General features: G+C 47.0%; 1 long non-coding RNA gene across 2 annotated transcripts in view; it reads right to left on the bottom strand.

Annotated features, from left to right (window-relative positions):
* The window catches only part of LOC122693282, a 30,784-nt gene extending 22,663 nt beyond the window's left edge, over window positions 1-8,121 (bottom strand). The window contains exons 1-3 of one of the 2 annotated variants that reach the window (XR_006340846.1): window positions 7,591-8,121; window positions 6,352-6,444; window positions 105-221 (exon numbers count right to left, since the gene is read on the bottom strand). This is a non-coding gene — a long non-coding RNA (uncharacterized LOC122693282). Of the gene's footprint in view, window positions 1-104; window positions 222-6,351; window positions 6,445-7,590 lie in introns of those variants that run through there. The other variant, XR_006340847.1, reaches the window with a different exon arrangement.
* Window positions 8,122-9,997: the final 1,876 nt, after the last annotated feature.

The raw sequence follows: 9,997 nt of genomic DNA on the forward strand, positions 1-9,997 counted from the left end.
TGTATTCCTGCTCTTCCCTGGGGACCTTGCAGATCTTTGGACTCGGTCTTGTGATTTTCTTTTTTTTTTTTTTTTTTGTTGTGATTTTCTTGAATGAACAGAATGAAGCAGGAGGAACTGTGTGCTGGTTCTTAGCCTGGACTCCAGGAGACTTCTCGGGTTCCGCTTCCCTTCTTGCGCTCTTGCCGTGGCCAGGAGATGAAGGTGTCCAAGCCAGCCCACTGATGTCAGGAGAGAATGAGACCATCACGGGTGGAGCAGAACAGACCCCCAGCGGAGTCCAGCTGGGCTCACCAACCCACATTAGACACCTGTGCTAAATAAACACTGTTCCATGGTACTGAGATCTTGTGGTCGTTTGTTACATAGCATTTCAGTGGCTGTCTGTACTTACCTGATGTAAGTAGGCTTGGGAATCAGCCAGTCTCGGATTCATATGTCAGGCTGCTACTCACCAGGTGTGTGGCCTTGGCCAAATCACTTCACTCTTCGGAGACTCAGTGACCTCATCTAGAAAATGGAACGATAATGCCACCTCCCAAATGGGGAGTTTTTGTGATGGTTTAAATCATGCTTATAAAGTGTTTTCAAATTGTGCTGTTGGAGAAGACTCTTGAGAGTCCCTTGGACAGTAAGGAGCTCAAACCAGTCAATCCTAAAGGAAATCAACCTTGAATATTCATCGGTAGGACCGATGCTGAAGCTGAAGCTCCAATCCTTTGGCCACCTGATGCGAAGAGCCGACTCACTGGGAAAGACCCTGATGCTGGGAAAGATTGAGGGCAGGAGAAGAGGATGAAAGACGATGAGATGGATGGATGGCATCACCAACTTAATGGACCTGAGTTTGAGCAAACTCCAGGAGATAGTAAAGGACAACGAAGCCTGGTCTGCTGAAGTTCATGGGGTCTCCAAGAGTCGGGCATGACTTAGTGAATGAACAACAACAATAAAGTGCTTAGAGCAGTGGCTAGCACAGCTGTGACTATTGTTAGCAAAATACTCTGGGCCTATTGTCCCAACATTCAAGCGAAACCAAGGGTATGATCTGACTCTCTAGCTCAGGCATCCGCTGTAGCGCCCTAGTTTCACGTTCCCAAGTGTGATCTCAAGACTTCCTTCCATTCTCACCAGCCACTCACCATCACTCTCTTACCTAACGGCCAGGACTAATGCCTGCTGCACATTCTGGACCCAGAACTCCAACCCTGCACCTCCAATGAGCTCCCCTCAACACCAGGCCACCTCTTTGTCCTCGCTCACCTCCAGTGAGCCTGCCAGCCAGTCCTGAAACTCCTGAGCCATACAGGAGGTAACGGCACAGGCTCTGGAATCAACCACATTGGGCTCTGAGTTCCAGAGTGAACTCTGGGTGACTTAGAGAAGTGACTACACCTCTCTCTGCTTTATTTCATTTGCAAAGTGGGGATTATCAGGACACTAACCTTATGAGGTAGCTGTGGGGATTAGATCCTATCAGATATGCAGAATCATGTCCCTACAACTGGCATGTTTCAAGTATAAATACTGGTAGTTAACTTTTCAAATTATGATTTTCTCTGGATATATGCCCTGGAGTGGACTGCAGGATCATATGGTAGGTCTATTTTTTGTTTTTTAAGGAACCTTCATACTGTTCTCCATAGTGGCTGCACCAATTTACATTCCCACCAACAGTGTAGGAGGGATCCCTTTTCTCTACACTCTGTCGAGCATTTATTATGCATAGACTTTTTCTTGATGGCCATTCTGACTGGTGTGATGTGAAGGATATATGCAGCCCAATGTTCACAACAGCACTATTCACAATGGCCAGGATGTGAAAGCAACCTAAACGTCTATCAACAGAGGAATGGATAAAGAAGATGTGATACAGATATGCAATGGAATATTACTCAGCTATAAGAAGGATGAAATAATGCCATTTGCAGCAAATTTGGATGGACCTAGAGATTATCATACTAAGTGAACTCAGAGAAAGACAAATAATGTGTGATATCACTTATATGTCAAATCTTAAAAAAAAAAACCCAACACAAATGAACTTATATACAAATCAGAAACAGAACCACAGACATAAAAAAAAAAAACTTAAAGTAACCAAAGGGAAAGAGTAAGGGAGGACAAATTAGGGGTTTTGGGGTTAACATATACATACTACTATACATGAAATAGATAACCAACAAGGAAGGACCCACTGTATAGCACAGAGAACTATATTCAATATTTTGTAATAACCCACAACAGAAAAATATTCAAAAAAGAACACATAAATTTATATATATATATACACACACACACACACATACACACACACATATATATGAAAGACTGAATCACTTTGTGTATACCTGAAACAAACAAAACATCATGAACCAACTATACTTCAGTTAAAAAAAAAGTTAATAATTACTGTCCATAACAGTGGTTTCTCCATCTGTAAATGAAGGGGCTAGATTTATCCTGTTTGCACTTAGGACACTGACACTGGAAGCAGAAGCTAAAGGGCTCCGTTGAGCAGGGGGTAGGGGGAGCCCCCAAGACAGAAGTCCAGGCCCCCCCTTCCACTCCAACAAGCTCTTATCTGTGTTGCATATTCAGATGGCTTATGCTAGATTATCCAGAAAAGAATTTCATTTCTTTAAAAAAAAAAAGGAAAGCATTGGATCAGATGGTTTTCCAGGACCATCCCAGCTTTACATTTTGGGACTTGGGGTGAAATTCCGAGGGGAACCAACTAAGGATATGAGGGGTCCTGGTTTCACTGCTCAGTCCGCAGTAACTTCAGGACCAAGACGAAGCTAGGGAGGGCCCAGTCGTGGCACAGCGCCCACTCTGCTTTGCCGCCCCCAGGGCACCCATTCTCCGATGGCTTTTCTCCTCTGTTCTCCATTTCCTTTTGTATATTTTAAACCCTACTTCTTGGCTCCCAGCCCCAGGCAGCTAGATGGAAACAATTTGAGGGGGAAATTCCTTTAACTGTGAAGACACAACGCTAACCAGGTCAACTCTGCAAGATGAAAGACCAGCGGTGGGAATCAACAGAGGGGCAGCCTTCTCGGGGAGCAGGGGGGTGGCGGGGAGGCTTTTGACCTCCCCTTCCTTTATGATCTTTTCTGAAGAGCTTGTTTTGATTCTGTGGTTGCCACGATACAGGAGTGTCAGGTGGCGTTTCTGACAGGCCACGTGGAGGACTCTTTGTATCAGTTCCACTGTGTGGCAAGAACACAGAGGGTGGCCAAGCTTCAGGTCTAGGCTGGGGGTGAGTGAAGGAAGGGCAAAAGGGGCATCCAGGGGTCTGAGGAGGAGGCAGGAGGGCCTGGAGATCTACAATAACAGCCACAGGGACCCAACACAGGTGCACTGCCTGAAGAACGTCCATTCATTCTGACATGCTGTGTAATCTACAGAAAGATTCTCTACCTCTCTGAGCCTCAGTCTCTTTGTCTGTCCAAGAGGAAAATAACACTTGCCTGAACAACCTCACAAGGGTGAGGAAACGTATGTGATGAAAACAAAAGTGGATCTTTGCTGAGTTGTCTATTATCCAGCATGCATCATCTCATGTAATCTTTGTGACACCTCATTTTATGGATGACAAAGGAGAGACCCAGAGAAGTTAGTCACTTGTCTGAAGTCACACAGTCTGGAGGAGGAAGCTGTTACATAACTCCTTTCACACTCTGTTCTAAGCTCAGTCTACAACAGCATGAAATTTCAAACACTTACATGACACCACCGTGCTCCAAGAGCTTCACCAACATTACTTATTATATCAATCCTCACAACAGTAAGGTAGGCACTGCTATTATGCCTATTTTTATGAATAAGGAAACAAGGGTTATTTAGGCTCAGTTGCAGTGTTCTTGCTCTCAGCACAAACAGCCATAGGGCCACTCCAAGAGAGGTTCATGCGGCTTAGTTTATAGTCACACTAGATCAGAAGGAACATCCATCGATACCCATCCACATTGGATGGGATGGGTGACTTGCAGTATGTCTGTACCATGAAACATTCCCTATCTGTTAAGAAGCATGGTCTAAATCTACATGTTAATATCATGAATAAGTCTCAGAAGCATGATCCCGAGAGGAGAGTTTAAGTTACGAAAGCATACACTGAATATAATGTTTATGTCAAGTCTGGAAACAAGACTAAGCATAGTTTATGGATAGTCACGTAGGGAGCAAAAGTCAAAAATGAAGACACAAGTGGTCACCTTAAGGCAGAAGCGGGAAAGGGGCGGGTGCGGGAGGACACTGTATACCACATTGTGTGTGTGTGCTGAGTCCCTCAGCCGCGCCCGACTCTTTGCCGTCCCACAGACTGTAGCCCACCAGGCTCCTCTGTCCATTGGGTGTTCCAGACAAGAATACTGGAGCGGGTTGACATTTCCTTCTCCAGGGGATTTTCCCCACCCAGGGATTGAACCCATGTCGCCTGCCTTGTAGGCGGACTCTTTTTCGACTGAGCCACCAGGGAAGCCCACTGTGCCATATTAATAACATTTCTTATTTTAAAATGTCAGAAGAAACAAACAAATGTGCTTTGAAAAGCTTAACAGCCCTGGACCACATGGAACACTGCAAGTAGATGGCAGGATGCCTAAGTGCCCCTCACAAGGAGTGGGTGCACCGATGTTTCACTCCATCCTTTACCCCCACCCCAACAAGGCAGGCAGCAGCCCTCTTATCAGTCCAGTGTCTCCCTGTTTTCCCCAACTTCGTACCAGCCAGAGCAGTGATCTCTACTGCCAGTCGAGGACCAAGTCACCCCCTTGCTCAGAGCCCCTCAGGGCCCTCCAAGGGCCACCTAAGGAAAGTTTGAAGGGCTACCTCCAAAAGGTTGGAAGACGGTCACTCCCCCCTCCCCTCTCGTCGTGGTTGTGTGTCTGTTCACGACTCACTTGTAAAATTGAAGGTAAACTTCAGCCCTTTTCATTCAAAACCAGATCACAGTCACCTTTTGTTTGCATAAAACAAAAGGACACAATGGCCCTGTCCTCTCATTTAGCCCTCAGATTTCCCTGTTTCATCTGCACCTCTTGCCCTCCCTACTCTCCTTCCCTCAAGGCTTCAAGACTAAAAGACCACAGGCAGCAAATACACCCCAAATTCCTTCCACTGCCTCTTCCCAGAATCACCAGAAAGACACAAGAAGGTTGAGCTGCGTGTGTGCGTGTGCACGCGGGCACAGGTGCCCACACACAGCACACATTAAAAAATAAAACCCTAAAATTCTTTTCCTGTTTATGACTCCATATCTATTTTTAACAGATTTGCTATGTACAATATATGTCAAATATATACCTAATATATATGTACATATTAAATGCCAAGACATTTTTGAGTATTTTAGACACCCAAGGCTATCTGCTTGCCAGTAACAAAGTCCCTGCCTCCAGACCTCAGTTTTCCCATCTGTGGGTGGCAGACTTGCCCCCCCACTTGCAGTTCTGACAGTTTATCTGACTCTATCTCATACACGGCAATGAGAAAACACCTACTCTGCAGTTTGTCCTAAATGCAGCCCTCCCTGTCCGCACCCTGGCCTAAAATCCCATCCTCTATGACCCCACTCACTATCCTCTTTAAAAATATACTTACCCATCCCCCAGGGTAAGTATCCCTAATTCTAGGATCTCCAGTTCTCAGCATGGGGTGTCTGCACCCCCAGGAGCTATTTGGATGTTTGGAGTTACAACTCAAGGGTGTTACTGACATCTACTGGACAGAGGCAAGCAACGCCGCTAAACAACTGTAATGCACAGGATAGTCCCATGCTCAGTCGCTCAGTCTTGTCCAACTCCTTGTGGGCCCCCAGACTGTAGCCCAATGCGCTCCTCTGCCAATGGAATTTTCCAGGCAAGAATACCAGAATGAGGTACCATTTCCTACTCCAGGAAATTTTCCTGACCCAGGGATCGAACCTGCATCTCCTGCATTGGCAGGTGGATTCTTTACCACGGAGCCACCTGGGAAGCCCCAAATCGGTCCCAGGACCCACATCAGGAGAGCTAAGGTTCAGAGGCCTGCCCTAGGCTGAAGGCAATGGTTGAATTTTTTTTTTATACTCTCTAGACTAGGGGGGTCCCCAACCTCCAGGGTCTAGTCCCTGATTATCTGAGGTGGAGCTGATGTAACCATAATACAAATAAAGCACAATAAATGTAATGCACTTGAATCATCCTGAAACCATTCCCCCACTCCCGTAGTCAATGGAAAAATTGTATTCCGTGAAACCAGTCCCTGGTGCCAGAAAGGTTAGGGACTGTTGCTCTAGATCGAGATGGCGGGGAAGACATCAGAGGAGGTTTAAAAGACATCAGAAAGTTTAAAAGAGACAAATACCTTCGTTCCTGAGCAGCTAGGCACTGGGCTCTGGACTCTTCGTTTCCAAGGACCTGTCAGGCACTGGGCTCTGGACTCTTCGCTTCGGAGGACCTGTGACCGAACAAGTCACAAACACTCTGTTTTCAGATAAGAACATTAAGGCACAATCAGTTAAGGCCACACAGCTGTGAAGAGGCAGGGCTCACATCTCACCCTCTGATGGGTTCCAGAGTCTGTGCTCTGGAAGGACTCATGGGGGATGGTCACCACTTCAAGGAGGAGGGGGAGGAGGGATCCTTACCAGCTCAGGGCTCAAGACAAGCGCTGCACCCCGCTGCCTGATCTTCCTTAGACTGCCAGTCTTTACCGGGACATGATCAGTTTTAAGGAGGTTGTCCTCTTGGCCACCCCTGATCTCTGGGCTGGACCACCCATTCATTCCTTCCCTCTTTCCTTTATGCATTCAATATCTATTAAGGCTCAACTATGTGCGGGCTCTTGAACACACAGAATGCAAATCAGACCTCCTCTCTGCTCTTAGGGGAGACTTCAGTCTAGGATGGAATGGAAATGAAGTAAGGAATCAAAGAAATGTAAAACCACATCGTGCTTAGGCCTTCGGAAGACAGATGAGGGACTTCCCCAGTGGCACAGTGAATAAGAATCTGCCTGCCAAAGCAGAGGACATGGGTTCAATCCCTGGTCTGGGAAGATCCCATACGCCATGAAGCAACTCAGCGTGTGAGCCACAGCTACTGAAGCCCACGCTCTAGAGCCTAGGCTCCTCAACAAGAGAAGCCACCACAGTAAAAAGCCCGCACACTATAACAAACAGTAATCCCCACTCACCACAAGGAGAGAAAGCCCACGCACAGCAACAAAGACCCAGGGCAGCCAAAAATAAAAATAAATAATTTTTTTAATTAAAAAAAAAAAAAGACTAGCTCTCAAAGGTTTTGTGAGTCATGATTAGGGTCTTTATCTGGAGGGCAACAGGGAGCCACGGCAGGTTTAAGCAGGACAGTGTCACGCTTGGGTCTGCATTTTTGAGTGGATTCCGTCTGACTGCTGTGTGGAGATGGGGCTGACGGGGCCGAAGGAACGCAGAGGGACCTATGAGGAGGCTGTTGGGATTGTGTGAACAGGAGAGGATGCGCTTGGATCAGGGAATTAGCGAGTAGTGGGTGCATTTAACAGAAATTCAAGAGGTCAAAGGGTGATGGAAATTCAGAAGACCAACCCTGGGACATCACATACCTGTTTCGTTTCCAGCATCTCCTCAGGGCAGCTCTGCCAAAGCTTCCTGATGCCCAAGTTCGAAGCCCATCAACTCCCCCCTTCCCGACGGGAGCAAACGTTTGCTTTTAGTAGGACGTCACTACGGCTCTGAGGTGGGCCTGCCCTCCAGCCCAGGTTCCCGGCACGGCCTGTCCAGAGGAGCTGCATGAAACGGCAGCCCAGCCCCATCAGCCGGCATCAAAGGCCCCAGCGAGGACGAGGCGCAGGAAGGGCTATTTTAGGTTCCTTATTTTTAAAGCCGGGGTCAGGGTGCTCCGCCACTTAGCATCTCCAGGACTGGAAGCTTCCATGGGCACCCCCTGACCTCCCACCGGCCCAACACCAGAGAAAGACAGGAATGGCTTCAGTGCTGCACAGTAACCATGGGCAGCCGGAAAAGGGTCCCTCAGAATGGCTGGTGGGGGGTTCGGAGCATAGAGGTTCAAAGGCAGCCAGAGTCCTGGGTTTCGCCACCAGCTTTTTCACTTTCTCTCAGAGTGGCCTTGGGCAAGTCATTCCCTCCTCTGTGACTACTCAGTTGCTCCTCTGTAAAACAGGAACCACCCACGGGTTGCTATAGGTCAGAGTAAGTCACCTGACCTATAACAACCTGTAGCTGCCCTGCACGCTGTGACTGACAGGACTTGTTTCCAATCAGAGCTGTGGGGAAGAGGACTCCTGAGGACGATGCTCTGCTGACACCTGGTGGCTGAAAGCGGAAGTGGCTCCTGGAGGGCGGAAAGGAGAAGCCGCGTGCTCTGTGGAGACCAGAGGATAAAGGGAGCGGTCCACGCGGAGGGAGGGGGAAAGTGGGGGACAGAGCACAGCCCCCCTGTGACATACAGACGAAGAAGGGGGTGAGGATGAAGGAGGAAGATAGGGGTCGAATGGGGAGATAAAGAGAAAAAAACAGGCGGAGAGACGGAAGAGTTAAAGACAGAAAGATGGAGAAAGAAGCAGAGGTACCAGCAGAAACAAATACAGGTCCCAAGAGAGACATTAGAGAGGGAGAGAGAGGGACTTCCCTGGTGGCCCAGTGGCTAAGACCCAAATAAAATCGCATTCTGAAGTATTGGGAGTTAGGGCTTCAACATAATGAACTTTGAGGGGGAAAACCATTCAACTCATTACCACCACCACGGTTCTCCTTCAAGCTACTGCCATCCCCCCGAGAGGACGCTTCCTGGGGGCAGGGTCTGTGTCTGCCTTCCTTTGTAGCCCCTACTCTGCCCATTCCAGGAACAAAACAGGTGCTCGGTGACTGCTGGTTGAAGAATGGATGAACAAATCGAAGCTGGCAACATTTATTAGTTCCCACCTTCATGGTAATTAACCTCTTTAGCTCATTCAATAGGGTTTCCCATTTTTCTAGATTTGAGGAAATGATTTTATATGGAGATATAAAGGGGCAAGCTTGTCTAAAATGTCCTTGAAGAAGAAGAGTGATTTAGGGCAAAGGGTAGGACAGGACTGAGCACGCAAGCATACATATGCACATGCACACTGCATGATTTATTACATAGCAATGGTTATTAACGTAATACGGTAAGAATACAGAGATACACAAATAGAATAAAGGAACAGGAAAAAACGAGCCCATAAATAGACCCTCTGTATATGTGACAATTTACTATGGGACAAAGAGGCAACTTTGCACCACAGTGGGGGGAAAACGGACTCTCAATAAATTATTCCAGGACAACAGTGATCCAAAGTGGGGAAAAAAGAAATCAAAAATGAAAAATTAGGTCCCTGCCACATACTATACACAAAAATAAACTCCAGGACAACTGAGAGCTTAAATGGGAAAACTTTAAAACCTGTAAGGAAAAAGTTTAGAGAATATACTCATGACAAATGGGGTTAAGAATTTCTTAAAGAAAACACGGCAGACATGGCAGATACAAACCATAAAGGCGCAGACTGATGTTAAATCACATCAAAATTTAAAACTACTACATCAAAAGATAGCAAAGACAAAGTAAAAAGAAGCTGCTCTCTGGGAGCGGATATTCGTACTACAGAAGACCAACCAGTGTTTAACATTTATATAGAGAACACCTGGATTATCTCGTTATCCTTGCTATAATCCTGTTAGGGAGACACTATTTTTTCCCTATTTTTCCAGGTAGGAAGGCTCTGAGGTCCCATGATTGGGCAGGGCTCCAGAACAGCCAATTGAATCCAGACTCATAAGATGCAGGAACCCAGCCCTCAGTTGCTACAGTAAGTGACCACCGCAACCAAGGCGTGAACAAAGGGACCACAGAATGCAGACACAGAGACAGGTCTTTGTGACCTCTCTCTGGGATGCGGGTGGGCATTACAGGGTTTGGGACTCCACTGGGCAGATTTAAATAAACTCCCAGGTTCAAGGTGATAAGGC

Source organism: Cervus elaphus, chromosome 5, assembly GCF_910594005.1.
Source record: "Cervus elaphus chromosome 5, mCerEla1.1, whole genome shotgun sequence".
NCBI lineage: Eukaryota > Metazoa > Chordata > Mammalia > Artiodactyla > Cervidae > Cervus > Cervus elaphus.